We start from the raw sequence: 15,195 nt of genomic DNA, 5'->3' as shown, positions 1-15,195 counted from the left end.
GGCTAGCCTCTGCTCCCCTCCATCAAGCCAACCACAACATTGCAACTACAGGATCTTCAGATCCGCCCTTTGCCTGGAATTTTCCAGTGTTCTCTGCATGTCCAGGTTTCAGATCAGAGTTCAGCTAATAACAGAAGCCTTCCCCGAACCCCATGAAAATTAGCACCTCTCCATCGCAGTGTTCTCTCCTGAGCTTCGCGAAGGTGGCTCTAGGTGTTGCTTCGGCAACTGCTTATTGCCACTGGTGATTGTTCTTCTCCTCCTTTGGGGGAGTAAGAGGGAGAGGACACAGGCTGAGTGGTTTAAAAAAAAAAAAAAAAAAAAAAAGGGACTGCCCCAACCATCAGATCTCCTTGGTCGTATCACCCTGTTTATTTTGTTTGTAGCCCTTGATACGCTATCTAATATACTTTCTCTTGTACTTGTCTGCTTGTCACTTCTACGTCTCCCTCCAGGAAAATACATGCTCCAGAGAGTTCATTGGTCTTCATTGCGTGGACTTCCCTAGCATTGAAGCCAGCGCCAAACTGCAGTGGGCAATCAGTAAATATATGGTAAAATGGGGAAAAAATGGAGACCACTAACATAAGGAATTTGGAATTCTCAAACTATTACTAATAGCATATCAGATTTACCCAATGCTGTTATTAGGGTAGTGACTTGGACTTTTGGCAGATGTTAAGGTTCTTACTTAAACACAGACTAATATTTTTTTTTTCCTGGAATATTCTAAATTTCTTTTGGCCTTTCCAAAAGGCCAACACGTCAAGATTTACTTGCATGACTAATTGAAAGTCAAGCTCTGCTAGAATTACCTAAAGAACATACAAGAAGTAGAAATTCTTTTGTGACTAAGTGATTTGGTGTCATTTGTCTTTTTGAAATTGCTGGCGTGAGTAGGGAATCATAAAAAGCAATTTCCAAAAAGGGAAATAAAACTGCGTACTATTACTTCAAGTTGTTCTCCCTTCTGTGCAGCTTTACTTTCTCTCTCTCTTGCCGTAGAATAATATATTTTGGAAAGTTTCCTGGTTTTTTTTTTTTTTTTTTTTTTTTAATGCAAAAGTGGATTGTAGAACTGAGGTTTCTAGCATTCATGACCAGAACCAGCTTTTTTTCCTTGATTGGCCAAGTATAGATGATAATGACCAAGCTCAAATTGCGATAACACCTGATTTTACCTGCTAGTGAATTGTATTCACTTTGTAAATATCACTTTAAATGCCCCATTTTCTCTAGTTTGGGGTGTCCCTAAATATCTGCCCATTTCACTTTCTTGTACCTTTATTTGTCAAAATTGTTCTTTTCAGTCTACAAAAGCATTTCACTTTCTCATTATGCTTTTAAAATTTTGATTCACCATACCTGGGCTTTACAGTCTTATAGTCTTGTAGCTTGAGGCATTTATCTTGTCTTAGTCGTATCTGGAAGATCTTAACAAGCCATATTGATTGACCATGTCATTCTCAACTAACTCAGTCCATTTAGAATCTGATTTAAAGTAAACTCAGGAGGTTTTCTACTATTCTACAATCCTCCCCCTTTTCTTATTTTACTCATTGAAAATAAATGTTTTTAAACATATGTGCATTTGGGGGAACATTAAAACTCTTACTGACTCAAGACATTTAGACAAGGTACGTCTCTAACATAATGAGATTGATTCTGCAAGCCACAAACAAAAATCAATCCCATTACCTTTTAATTGGCTTAATGTGTAGTGATCAGAAAGCTGTTTCTTCCCTGGTAAGAAATATTTCTGTTCTTCTCATCCTAGACTTTCTCCATTGGTCTCCTTTTTTTCCCCTTCATATTGACGCAACCTAGAATAAAGGGCATTTTTCATCCTTATTTCTCCTAAGCTTTTAGTTCACTCTGTAATGCAGTCAGGCTCTTTTCTTGATATGATTCCATCTTGAGTTTGACTTGCTTTGGTTATAGACCGACCTACTGCAGTAAAGGGGCAAAGCTTTTCAATAAAACCAATGTTCGGGGCGCCTGGGTGGTGCAGTTGGTTGAGCGTCCGACTTCAGCTCAGGTCGCAGTTGATGATTTCAAGTTGATGATCTCGCAGTTGATGATTTCAAGCCCCGCATCAGGCTCTGTGCTGAGGGCTCAGAGCCTGGAGCCTCTTTCAGATTCTGTGTCTCCCTCTCTCTCCGCCCTGCCCCTGCTCATGCTCTGTCTCAAAAATAAATAAAATATTAAAAAAAAATGTTAGAAAAAATTTTAGATAGGTGAGTTTTATTTTTTCTAAATACACAACCAAAAATTTGGGCCTTTTTTTTTTTTAAAGTTCTTATTGACAAGCACTGCCATCTACCAAAATACATAACCCTCCAAAAAAGAAGTCACTCTCTTTAGACTACTTTGAACTGCTTCTAATGTAATGCAGACCCTGCATGTTTGGACCTATAAATATTTAGTCATTTGCAAGGTGATATCACGAACAGAGAATAAGGGACTCCTGCTACAGAATGCAGAGGCTCAGGGGCTCCGAGCCAAGAGGACAGGTGGGCTGGACTGGAGAGAGCCATCAAAGAACAGTATCTATGCCGAAGCATAAATTGAGGCAAAGGCGGAAGGTCTCTTCTTAAAACCAAACAAGGAAGGTAAAGGGGAGATTAAACAGTGATTGATAATAAAGTAGCATTTCTTGAGAAGCTCCCTTGATCTCTCCGGGTGATTTTTTTTTTAATATTTAAAAAAAAAATTTTTTTTAATATTTATTTATTTTTGAGAGAGAGAGACAGAGCATGAACAGGGGAGGGGCAGAGAGAGAGGGAGACACAAAATTGGAAGCAGGCTCCATGCTTCGAGCCATCAGCCCAGAGCCCGACGCGGGGCTCGAACTCGCGGACCACGAGATCGTGACCTGAGCTGAAGTCGGACGCTTAACCAACTGAGCCACCCAGGCTCCCCTCTCCGGGTGATTTTTATTTCTGAGAGTCAAACTTGAACGTGTGTATTCCTTGATGCAATTACTTGAGACGACCTTGTGTAATTAGTTGTTTTAGGAAAACAGAACCGCCGATAGCATCATGGGGTACAACACATGCTCTGTTACCCTTACCTAACCCGTGACAGCCGTTAAGAACCCAAGATACGTCACTCGTTGATGAGAGGTGGGAGGGGGGCGGGCCAGACTGCAGCAGAGTGGTTATGCCAAAGTGCTGGATTTCGTAGGGCCAACCTTACACACCCGAACAGGAAGTAGATGTCTCGCCTCCTCAGTAGCTGGTGCCCAGTGTGCCTGCTTTGTGACTCAGAGGTCAGGTCCCGCAAGAGTTCAGTTGTGGCCAGGGTTATCCGAGAAGGAGAGCGGGTACAAAGCACTGAGTGCCCCAGTAAGGTTTTACAGACAAGCTTTGCATTTACTCACCTGGTTAAACGTTAACTGAGAAATAATGCTGAGGAAAGTGAAGCCACACTTGGCCCTGGGCAAGCCTAATCTCCTCAGGGAGTGTGGCCCGGCTGGCCAAGCAGTGAGACGTTTGAAAACAGGTCTGTAACCATGACTCTCCTTGCCGTCAGAAAAATGTGGGTGGTATGGTTTCAGACCATCCCTATTTTAAAAGGTCCTCCCTCAATGACGTTGCCCATTTATTTACTTCTTGTCCGTCTTTTCATTGCAAGCAATAGAAGGAACACACTCGGATTGCCTGCTGTGCCCGGAGCACTGGGTTCGAGTTTTAGCCGTGATAGTCCTCACAGCAGTCCCATGGGGATTGTTACCCCCTCTCACTTTACAAGAGGAAATGAGACAAACAGCGCAGGAGGGACAGAGTCTGAATCAAACCCAGACCAAACCTAGGACTGGGCTTCTAACCCGGTGATTCGCCACTGTGGTCCCAGGGCCAGTGGCTCCAGCATCACCTGGGAACTTTCAGAAGTGCGGATTCCCTGGCCCACCCCAGACCGGCTGAATCACAAACTTGAAGACAGGGCCCAGCAATCTGTGTTTTAACGAACGCTGATGTTGTCTTGACACGCGCTCGAGTGTGAGTGTTCTCCTTCCCTCTGATTTCTTTGTCCTCCTCCCTTCCCTGCACTCTAAGATAGAAGCCTCAGGATGCCTGTCCCCTCATGATGCTTCCTGTTTGGCTTGCACTGTGCTAGACTCCTCATGAATTTCGAAGTAGATGCCAAGTCACCCCGTAGCCTTCTGTTTTTCATCCGGATGTGCTTCCTCCTGGATGTTATTTCCCCACCCTTTAAAAATATTTTGCTTTTGCCTTTCTTTGCTATGTCTAGCTTTTCCGTACCTGGAATGTTGCAGAGGCCAAATATGAATCCTTGTATGAGTATGGTCAAGTACTTAATTTAGCCTGCTTTCCTATTCCCACCCCACTGCCCAGTTTGTTATACTTCTTACTGTTAGGTTTGTATTACAGGCAAAAATATTTAGAAGCACCTGGGTGACTCAGTCGGCTAAGCATCCGGCTTCAGCTCAGGTCATGATCTCATGGTTCGTGGGTTCAAGCCCCACATCGGGTTCTATGCTGACAGCTCGGAGCCTGGAGCTTGCTTTGGATTCTGTGTCTCCCTCTCTCTCTGCTCCTCCCCTGCTCATGCTCTGTCTCTCTCTGTCTCTCAAAAACTAAACGTTAAAAATTTTTAAAAATATTTAAGTCCCATTCTAAGATGCTTCATATTCATGTGTGTTCATATTCTGTATGTACTATTATGAGTTCCAGCTCTTTTTTAGATGTTTTCCTTATCTTGAGGAATATGTACAAATCTTTGATAATGTGCTCTTTCTTTTAATGGCCATTTGCGTTAATAAAAATACCAAATCCATTATCATTACGTCAGGAATACTTTGAATTATATTATTCTGTTTCTGTATCCCAAGACGGTAGTCTCTCAATTCAGTGGATCATCTGTGTGCCTAATGAGCATTTCTCAATTTGGGTTTGTAGATGACTAATTTGCTAATGAAAGTCAGTCCAGCACTGGTACTCTCCTGGCTCCACCTCCTTGCCTCAATCTACCACTCCCCTCATCGTCTCCAGGCTGACGCTGAGCCATTGGTAATCAACCACCTTTGGCTGTGTTCTTTAACAAATCATAGTCTCACTTGACATTAGCTCTAAATACACAGCATCCCCCCTGTCTTGTTGGACAGAATAGCAAGCTTTACTTTAGCGGTGGTATCTCTTCCCTCCTCCTTATTTACATAGTCAGTGTCATCTCCCCGTTCACTGTGGAAGGAAATTGAAGAGCCTTGGTGGAGCTGAACAAAGGCATATTGGTTGCCATCCAGCACCTTGTGTCCTTCTAGGTAATGACACATCGATTGTTCGATGAATCGTTCTCGTATCTCCCTGAGTATTTCGACCAAGTCTGTAATTACACTTTTCTGGTCTGTCCCTTTGCTCTTGCTGTAGCCCTCAGGGTTCCATGACTTCTCAAAGACCATGCTTAATGATGCTTCAGCAATACCTTTCAATTCAGGGACGCAGATCAGACCCCTTAGTGTTTTAGTCTTCTGAGTTGTTTAACTGAATAATTGAACCATTTTCTGCCTTAGCTCTTTTTGATTTTAAGTTGGCATCAGTCTCTCATAGATTAAAAATTAATGATTCTCTCTTCCCAGTACAGAAGAGTTGGAAGGGCACAAATACAAAGAGATGATCTGACCCACCATTAAACAAAAAGGCCTTTGAGCCACTGGCAAGCTCGGAGTTTTGAGCTAACTGTAAGTTGTTCTGACACCGAGTTTGAAGAATGGAGTTTAAAGAATGTTAATTGGTTAGTGTAGCATTGGCATTAGCAAACAATAGCCTGTCGACTGTTTTGGTAAATAAAGTTTTTTTTTAAACATTTTTTTTCAACGTTTATTTATTTTTGGGACAGAGAGAGACAGAGCATGAACGGGGGAGGGGCAGAGAGAGAGGGAGACACAGAATCGGAAACAGGCTCCAGGCTCCGAGCCATCAGCCCAGAGCCCGACGCGGGGCTCGAACTCACGGACCGCGAGATCGTGACCTGTCTGAAGTTGGACGCTTAACCGACTGCGCCACCCAGGCGCCCCAATAAAGTTTTAATAGAACACAGCAATGCTCATTCCTTTCCATATTGTCTATGGCTACTTTCATGCTTCCATGACTAGTTGAGTACTTGAAACTGAGACTAGATGGTCCTCAAAGCCTAAAGTACTTACCATCTAGCCTTGCCAGGAAACATTTGTCAACCCTTGGTCTTACCCCAAAAGTAACTTGAAGAGTGAGTTAATAGATACAAAGCCCTTAACAGTGTCTGGCATTCATATATGGGAAGAATTGGTCTTTAATTTCTACCATCTCCCGAGCACTATACAGATGTTAGCAAAAAAGAGGGAATTTGAGTCCTGTTATTTGGGATGAATTTGATCCTGAGCCATTTTAAGAAACGTTTTGGCCTTCATATTTAACACGTGTAAATTGATAGACAAGGCCAAGGCAGAGACAATAAGCAGGTATTCTTTTACCAGCTTTCTCAGGGCCACTTTTCTCCCCGTCAAGAAATGGGAGCCTGTTAGAAAAGGGGGCACGCTCCATAAGCAGGAAATTAAAGAGGTGTGTGGATTCTGTTGATCTCAGAATACTACCTGAACATGTCAACTAAATTCACTTCCTTTAATTCCAAGAATAATGCTGGTATTACCCTCCTATGAAAAGTTTATGTGTTACTGATTCTGATTGATGACTTACGTGTTGACGCATTTGGGGTAAAGAGTGCTATGTCTGCAACTTACTATGAAATTCAGCCCCTAAAAACGTTGAATTAGTGGGCGGAGAGAGGGAAGAATGAATAGTTATGTCATAAAGCAAGTATAGCAAATATTATAAAATCTAGGTGGCGTGTATATGAGCGTTTGCTGTAAAAGGCTTTCAGTTTCTCTGTATGTATGAACATGTTCATAATAAAAGGTCAAGAAGAAAAAACAAAGATGGTCTGTACGAGAAGAGCAGGGGCAGGATGTGCTTCGGCTCAGGGAACAAAAACAATCTCTTGGGTGCACAGCCCTGAACAGCAGGAGAGTGTCTCATGTCAGAGCTGCTGGAGGACCATAAAGCTAGCTCAGGAATTTTTAACGTGGACTAATTTGTCAGGAAAAGGATTCAAAAGCAAGGACAATTATTAATAAGGCACTTTCACTCTTATTTATTACCATGTTGGGAATTATTTTAGGGGGATCGCCTGTTTCAGAAATGCTAAATTAGGTAATTTTTTAAAATAATAGGGAACAGGCTTCTGGATTTTATGGCATCATCACCATATAGACAAATGAATACTAGAGCTGAAATCAGGGACTGGGTTTCAACCCTAAATCTGCTGTTGGCCCTGGGTAGGACTGTGACCAAGCTAATTTACCACTCCGAAGGGCAGCTTTCTTATCTATAAGAAGGAGCCAAAGATAGATATTCCACCTCCCTGTAGGAAGAACAAATGTTAAAAGCATTCTGAAGGCCACAGTGATCTCACCAGACAATGAGTTCTCAATTGGGGTCATATTGAAGGGAAGGGGGGAACATCAGTTCTTAAGGGGACACAGCCTTTTTCAATGTGTAAAGCACAGATGCACATATAGAGCATAAACAGATATACAGTCTATCTGTAGTATTAAAATTTCATTTGGGAGAGATGATTAGGAAGAAAAAAGCATGTAAAATGGCTCCAAAGAAAGATTATAATGCAGAAAAGATTGAGGACCTTTCACTAGACAATCTTTCATTTCTATCACCTCCCAAGTTCTGGCTGCCTTTCTTTTTCTTTAGGTAGATTAATTCTATTCATCGGTTGGAACACATGCATTTGAATACTTACACCGAATACTTATATTTAAATACTCTTACGTTTCTAGAAGGAGGGAGAAAAAAAGGAGAAGAAAGAGAATGATGGGTGTTCTTTGCCCTTTCCAAAGTATGTACAGGACCACTTAACCCAAATGCTATTCAGCTTTGAAGGAAAGAATTTACTAACAAGAATGAAGAATTAAATGGGTATACTCACCCAATCTTTTTCCCCCTAGAAATTTAATAGCAGCATTGAGTTTTCCCTTGATTCGATTCAGTTCTATTGGGTACTTCAAGCTTTTTTGAACCTAAGAGCTATTGGGAGAATTTAAAAAGAGTTCCAAGGGGAATACTGAAGATGAATTAAGGATTGGAAATAGGATCTATTAGAAAAAGTTAGAAGAACAAGAATTATTTAGTGGAAGAACAAGCAATCAGGTGACACGGAGATGGCTTTTAGGAAACCTTATCCTATAGAGAATAGTCTCACGTTCTCATCTGCACCAAAGACCAATGGAGGGGAAGATGTATTTTGATGCAAGAAGAATATGAGATTAGATATTAACATAAAGTTTCTATCTATGCTTAAGTCCCGAATTTTGTTTCTCTTTTATGGGATTTTTAAAAATATGATGCCTATCTGTAGGAAGTATCAGGAGGATGGACAGATGGACCCACCGTGTTTGATTCTCTTGTGCTGGTGGGAGGCCAGCCAGTCTGGCCAATATGGCTGACCTCCATGGGGTTTGGCTTGATGGGAGGAAAGAGCCATTTTATGTGGAGCTGTGGCTTCAGGATGCCAAAGGATGAATAGGAAGCCCTAGCCAACAGTGCCAGAGCAGAGTCAGAGCAGGATACGTAATTGGGTTGTCCACACAAGGAGGGATCAAGGTGGGTGTTGGGGGCCAACACAGGAAGCCAAGAAATGAGTGCCAGGGAAGATGTGCAAGGAAGACTGGGTCAAAATGAGCTGCTGGGAAGATGCTCCAGGCCAGTTGGAAAGGTGAGTGCTACCCATGGCTAGACTTTTGGGTGTTCTTGGAAGCCTACAGTGAGAGTAGGATCAAAATCCACATAGACTGGGTAAAAATCCACGTAGAAGTCTTAGGAAGATATCGCAAGCTTCCGGGAAGGTATTCATTCTCTCCATGTTTTGGAACTGCTGCCCAAAGTTGTGCTTCCCTGTCCTGGGATGTGTCAGAACCCCCTGTGGAGCTTGGTAAACCTTACAGCTACCCTGGTTCCTGCCTTGGAGATTGGGATTTAATGGGAATATCACTTAGGATTCTGTTATGAGCAATAGAAATCAACTTTGGCTAAATTTTGGGAAAAGAAAGAAAAGATGGGAGATGGAGGGTAGTTGGAAGGATATGAATCAATTACCTTAGTGGGGAAAAAAAAGCTGAACCAAGGGCTTTAGAAAGGGTATGTAAAGCAGGACATCTCCAGGGATCTGGGAAGCAGGACTGATGCAGTTCTAGGCAATAGAGTGTGATGCTTTAGGGCCCAAGCTCCAGGATAATACAGTCTGCTTTTATACTCTGCTTCTCTGTGCCTCAATTCACCCTTTGGAAATGGGCGTAATAGATCTTACCTACTGGGTAGTCATGAGGATTGAATGGGTTAAATATATGTAAAGACAGTGCTTAGGACAATGCCTGGCACATTGCAAGTTCTTAATAACTATTAGCAATTATTACTATTTATAGTACAAGATATGCTGTTGGGTACCAGGACAACAGAGAAAGACAGATGCCTTTCCCTCAAAAAGCTTACTTCTAGAGGTCATAAAGCCAACAATCCCAATTCCACTAAAATTATGGCCCTAAATCAGGCCTTTAGTTCAGAGGGAGGAGAAGAAATAATACCTAAGCTGGTTTGAGGCAGTCAGGAAAGATTTTCCTGAGATGGCAGCATTTACCTCTTACTTACTTATATTTTTTAAGTATTTACTTATTTTTGAGACAATGCGAGAGACAGAGTGCAAGCAGCGGAGGGGCAGACAGAGGGAGACACAGAATCCGAAGCAGGTTCCAGGCTCTGAGCTGTCAGCCCAGAGCCCGACGCGGGGCTCGAACTCACAAACCGTGAGATCATGACCCGAGCCGAAGTCAGATGCTTAACCGACTGAGCCACTCAGGCACCCCTATTTATGTATGTATTTTTATTGAACTATAGTTAATATACTATGTTACATTAGTTTCAAGTGTCCAACATAGTGATTCAACGAGTTGATCCATATGCTGTGTTCACCACAAATGTAGCTACCCCCGTCACCATACCACACTGTTAAAATACCACCGATGATTCCCTCTGCTGTACCTTTTATCTATGTGATTTATTCATTTCATAACTAGAAGCCTGTATCTCCTACCCCCCCACACACCCATTTTGCCCATCCCTCCACCCTCCTGCTCTGGCGACGGCCGGTTTACTCTCTGTATTTATGGGTCTGTTTCTGCCTTCTGTTTGTTTGTTTATTCATTTGTTTTGTTTTTTAGATTCGACATGTAAGTGAAATCATATTGTGTCTTTCTCTGACTTATTTCACTTAGCAAAATACCCTCTAGGTCCATCCCTATTGTCACGAATGGCAAGAGCCCATTCTTTTTTATGACTGAGTAATATTCCATTGTGTATATATAAGATACATAACAAAAAAATAATAAGCATTGGTAAGGGTGTGGAGAAAAAGGAATTCTCGTCCGCTGTTGGTGGGAATGCAAGCTGGTACAGCCACTGTGGAAAACACTACGGAGGTTCCTCAAAACATTAAAACTAGAATTGCCATGTGACCCGGTAATTCCACTATTGGGTATTTCCCCAAAGAATACAAAACACTAATTCAAGAAGATACGTGCACCCCTATGTTTATTGCAGCATTATTTACAATAGCCAAAATGGAAGCAAGCCAAGTGTCCATCAATAGATGAATGGATAAAGAAGAGGCAGTAGCTATACACAATGGAATATTACTCAGCCATAAAGAATGAAACCCTACCATTTGCAACAACATGGGTGGACCTCGGGGGGTATCATGCTAAGTGAAATAAGCAGAGAAAGACACCTACCGTATGATTTCACTCATATGTGGAACTTAAACAAAACAAGGGAAAAATCCAGACTCTAAATATAGGGAACCGATAGCTTATCAGAGGCAGGTGGATGGTGACATGGGTGAATTAGGTAAAGAGGATCAAGGGTACACTCATTGTGATGAGAGCACTGAGTAATGCATAGAATTGTTGAATCACTATATTGTACACCTGACACTAATATAACACTGCATGTTAATTACACTTAAATAAATTAACAAATAGACAATTTACCTCTTCTTTTTAAGTCATTGAGATTTTGCCAGGTTAAGGCATAGATGGGTTGGAGAGCAAGTATTAGAATTCCACATGGAGGAAATCTCCGGTCCAAAGAATGACCAGGATGTATGACTAGCCCGGATGTGTTTCAGAAACTGTAGGTATCTCTGTGGTAGGGACATAAAGAATTGGGGAATAAGGATGTTCAGGGCAAGAGTATTGTGATGGTAGGGACATAGTCTGGATACACAAGCAAGACCGTCCTAGGAAAATCCTGTATGCCATTCATTTATTCATTGAACAAGTATTTATTGAGCACCTACTCTGTGCCAGCTCTGTTCTAGGCTCTGGGGATAACAGTAATAAGCAAAACACAAAAATTTCTGGCCTTGTGTAGTTGCCATTTGAAAGGGAAAGATTGGCCAAACACACACACACACACACACACACACACACACACACACACACATACACACAATACATAGTATCTCAGATGATGACAAATGGCATGGAAAAAATAAGCCAGAAAGGAGACATCGGGTATGCCAAGGCAAAGAGGTACCACTTCTAAGTAGGGTGGTCTGGGAAGGATGCACTGAGTGGTATAGGTTTGACTACTAGGCATCAGGGAGCCAATGAAAAATTTTAAGCAGAGAACTTGACGAGATTTGCATTTTCTGACTTCAGATAGATTGGAAGGTGATACAAGTATAGACAGGAAAACCTATAAAAATATTAGTTGAGTGCTTTGGGTAAATAGACACTACAGTGGACGTGGAAAGAAAGAGACGGCTTCAAGAGTAATTAAGGAATCACATACAATGGACAGGATTTAGAGGCAGAGTCCAAGTGGGATCGGGAGAGAGGAAGGAATCTGGGGTGACAATTTCTGGCTTGGACACTAGGTGGATGATACTCTGGTGGTACCATTCAGAGGGATGAAGGGTAAAGGAGGTTGGCCATTAGATGTGATAGAAGGTCTTCTGGTAACAGCTCACACAGGTCTCCGGAATGGGCACTTTTAAGAGTTTAACGATTTGGGGGTCAACCTATCTATTTATGATAGCAGAATCAATGTTCTTCATGAGTGCGTCCCCTCTGTTGTCCTCTGGACAGTTTCCCTTGCTCTTGGTGTAAAAAAAAGAATATGGAATTTGGCATCAATCAGATGTTGGTTTGGATCTCCTCCCCATGCTTGTGTGTGATCTTCAAGTAATGTAACCATATGGGCCTTCCTCTCCTCATCTGCAAAAAGGGAATATTAATTGCTGTGTAACTTGCCTTTTGGGAAAAGAGCAGCACACATACTGAAGGTGCCTTTTAAGTATTGGAGCCTCCTCTGCTCCTCCTGAGCCCTGCCCTTATCTGGATTCTAAGTCAGTGTCACTAGATCTGAACCTAGAGAAAACCAGAACCAGGAACAAAGGGCTGAGGTGCGAGGTGGGGTGTTTGAATGTGTGTGTGTCTGGGTGTAGTTGCCCTTTCGTTATTTTTCAAATCCAAATATAACTAATTTGGGCAATTCACCTTCTTCTTTCATTTATTTATTTTTAACTTTTTAAATGTTTGTTTATTTTTGAGAGAGACAGAGACAGAACGCGAGTGGGTTAGGGGCAGAGAGAGAGGGAGACACAGAATCCAAAGCAGGCTCCAGGCTCCGAGCTGTCAGCACAGAGCCCGACGCGGGGCTCAAACTCACTAGCTATGAGATCATGACCTGAGCCGAAGTCGGACGCACAACCGACTGAGCCACCCAGGAGCCCCACACCTTCTCCTTTTTTGAAGATGATTTTGTATGGTTGCTTCTGTAACGAAACCTAGGAAATCAGGACATCACTCAGGCACTGGACAGCCACTCAGGCAATGCTTCGGCTCCCCCGGGGTGGAAAGGTTCCTCTGTGACTGGGGGAGCCAGGTGTGGTGGAAATTTTGTTTCCAACCCAGTAATCAGAGCAGAGTTTCAAAACAACATGCTGTGAGGCATGAAATCCCATAGCAGTAAGGGATTTAAACATTAGTTCATATGTATGCATATCATGGATGGTTACTCCCAGTAATAACTTAAATTTTTCCTTTAGTGTTTTTCTTTTTTTTATATTTCAGATTGTTTACAATTTTTCCAAGCGAGGCAAGGGGATTTCCTTATTAAAGTTTTGACATGTTAGTCTGTTCAGTGTGGTAGTTACCTGAGCTATTTCCCTGAGTAGTTGGAAGAATGTCTGCCTTTTCTTAAAAGCTACTTTTATGAATTATTATTGTTCTCACAAACAAATATTTCCTTTTATTTTCTTTTTACTCTGTATTTAAAGTATTTATTGCTTGTTAGTATTTTGGTCCAAAAAAATTTTTTTTTGAAAAACCTTTCTTGGGCATGCACAAGAGGACAAAATCCTTTTTTTGTCTACAAGAGGGTTTCTCAGGGGCCCCTGGGTGGCTCAGTTGGTTAAGCGTCTGACTTCGGCTCGGGTCATGTTCTCACGGTCCGTGAGTTCGAGCCCCGCGTCGAACTTTGGATTCTGTGTCTCCCTCTCTCTCTGCCCCTCCCCTTCTCATGCTGTGTCTCTCTCTGTCTCAAAAATAAATAAAAACATTAAAAAATTAAAAAATAATAAAAGAGGGTTTCTCATCCTTGGCACCATAATATTTGTGGTGGGATAAATTCTTTATTGTAGAGGGTCTGTCCTATGTGTTGCAGGACTTTACCAACATCCCTGGACTCTGCCCCACTATATTCCAGTAGCACCTCCCCTCATGATAGTCAAAACTATCTCCAGACATCAGCAAATATCCGCCAGGAAAAAACACCCCCCCCCCCACCCTCCCAATTGAGGCCCACTGGTCTAAGAAAATTCTTTTACTTCTTCTTTGTTCTAATATTATCACTGATTTTTAAATCACAACTCCGGGGAAAATCTGAAGGAAAAAAAAAAAAAAAAAAGGAGGCGGAAAACAAATCGAATGAGTGGGAGCAGCTTTGGTCCTGAGCACCTCTAATCTGATACACAGTGTCTGTCTATAAATTAGCAGAGTATTGGGGCGCCTGGGTGGCGCAGTCGGTTGGGCGTCCGACTTCAGCCAGGTCACGATCTCGCGGTCCGTGAGTTCGAGCCCCGCGTCAGGCTCTGGGCTGATGGCTCGGAGCCTGGAGCCTGTTTCCGATTCTGTGTCCCCCTCTCTCTCTGCCCCTCCCCCATTCATGCTCTGTCTCTCTCTGTCCCAAAAAAAAAAAAAAAAACGTTGAAAAAAAAAATAAATTAGCAGAGTATTTACACCAAAGTTACTAAAGTGCCTGATTTGTGTCTAATTTATAGAACTTCGCAAAGCTGTTTGGTAACCTTTTAAGGAGGTTTATTACAGAAAGACTCACCAGTAGGTGTTTTTATAATATATTATAATCAAAACAGGAAAGAATTTAGCCCATCGGTGTCCCCATCTGAATTTTGAAAGCTTTAAAGTAATGCCGTAAGGAAAAATAAGGCCTTAGGGGTATGTGGGTGGCTCAGTTGGTTAAGTGTCTGATTCTTGATTCCGACGCAGGTCATGATCTCACATTTTGTGAGATCGAGCCCCACCTCAGACTCTGCACTGACAGCTTGGAGCCTACTTGGGATTCTCTCTCCCTCTCTTTCTGCCCCTCCCCTGCTTGCTCTCCCTGTCTTTCTCTCTCTGTCTCTGCCTCTGTCTCTCTCTCTCTCGGTCTCTCTTTCTCTCTCTCAAAATAAATAAATAAACTTAAAAAAAAAGAGGAAAAATAAAGCCTTAGATTCTAGATGAAAAGAAACAGGAGATTTTAAAGTTTCCTCAATTTTCATTCTATACTATGCACTTTGACTACAAGAAGATAAATTTCAGGACTTGCATTTTCTTTCTCTCCTTTTCAATAAAGAACTTTGATTTTTTAATTAGAAGGGGATTATCTATATTTGTTTTTTTTTCTGGATAAAATTCCCTAATATCACCAATATGAATCTCCCCGTCAAAGTCTTTTCTCCTGAACTCGATCTGTATCTCAGAAAATTCAGCAGTCTAACTGCCTGTGTAGGAGGCTGCTAAATTGGGTTTTAAAATTATTTCTATTAAGTAAAAACTTAACATATACC

The 15,195-nt window shown here is 41.9% G+C and overlaps 1 protein-coding gene and 1 pseudogene across 1 annotated transcript in view; both read left to right on the top strand.

The window, feature by feature from the left end:
- CHN2 (chimerin 2) overlaps positions 1-15,195 on the top strand; it is a 304,184-nt gene that overhangs the window by 170,030 nt on the left and 118,959 nt on the right. The window lies entirely within an intron of this gene.
- Positions 174-297, top strand: LOC112867121 (small nucleolar RNA U3; annotated as a pseudogene).

Source organism: Puma concolor, chromosome A2, assembly GCF_028749965.1.
Source record: "Puma concolor isolate L17-30 chromosome A2, mPumCon1.1.hap2, whole genome shotgun sequence".
NCBI lineage: Eukaryota > Metazoa > Chordata > Mammalia > Carnivora > Felidae > Puma > Puma concolor.
The sequence above is the reverse complement of the archived record's forward strand: the minus strand, read 5'-3'. Positions and strand labels throughout refer to the sequence as shown.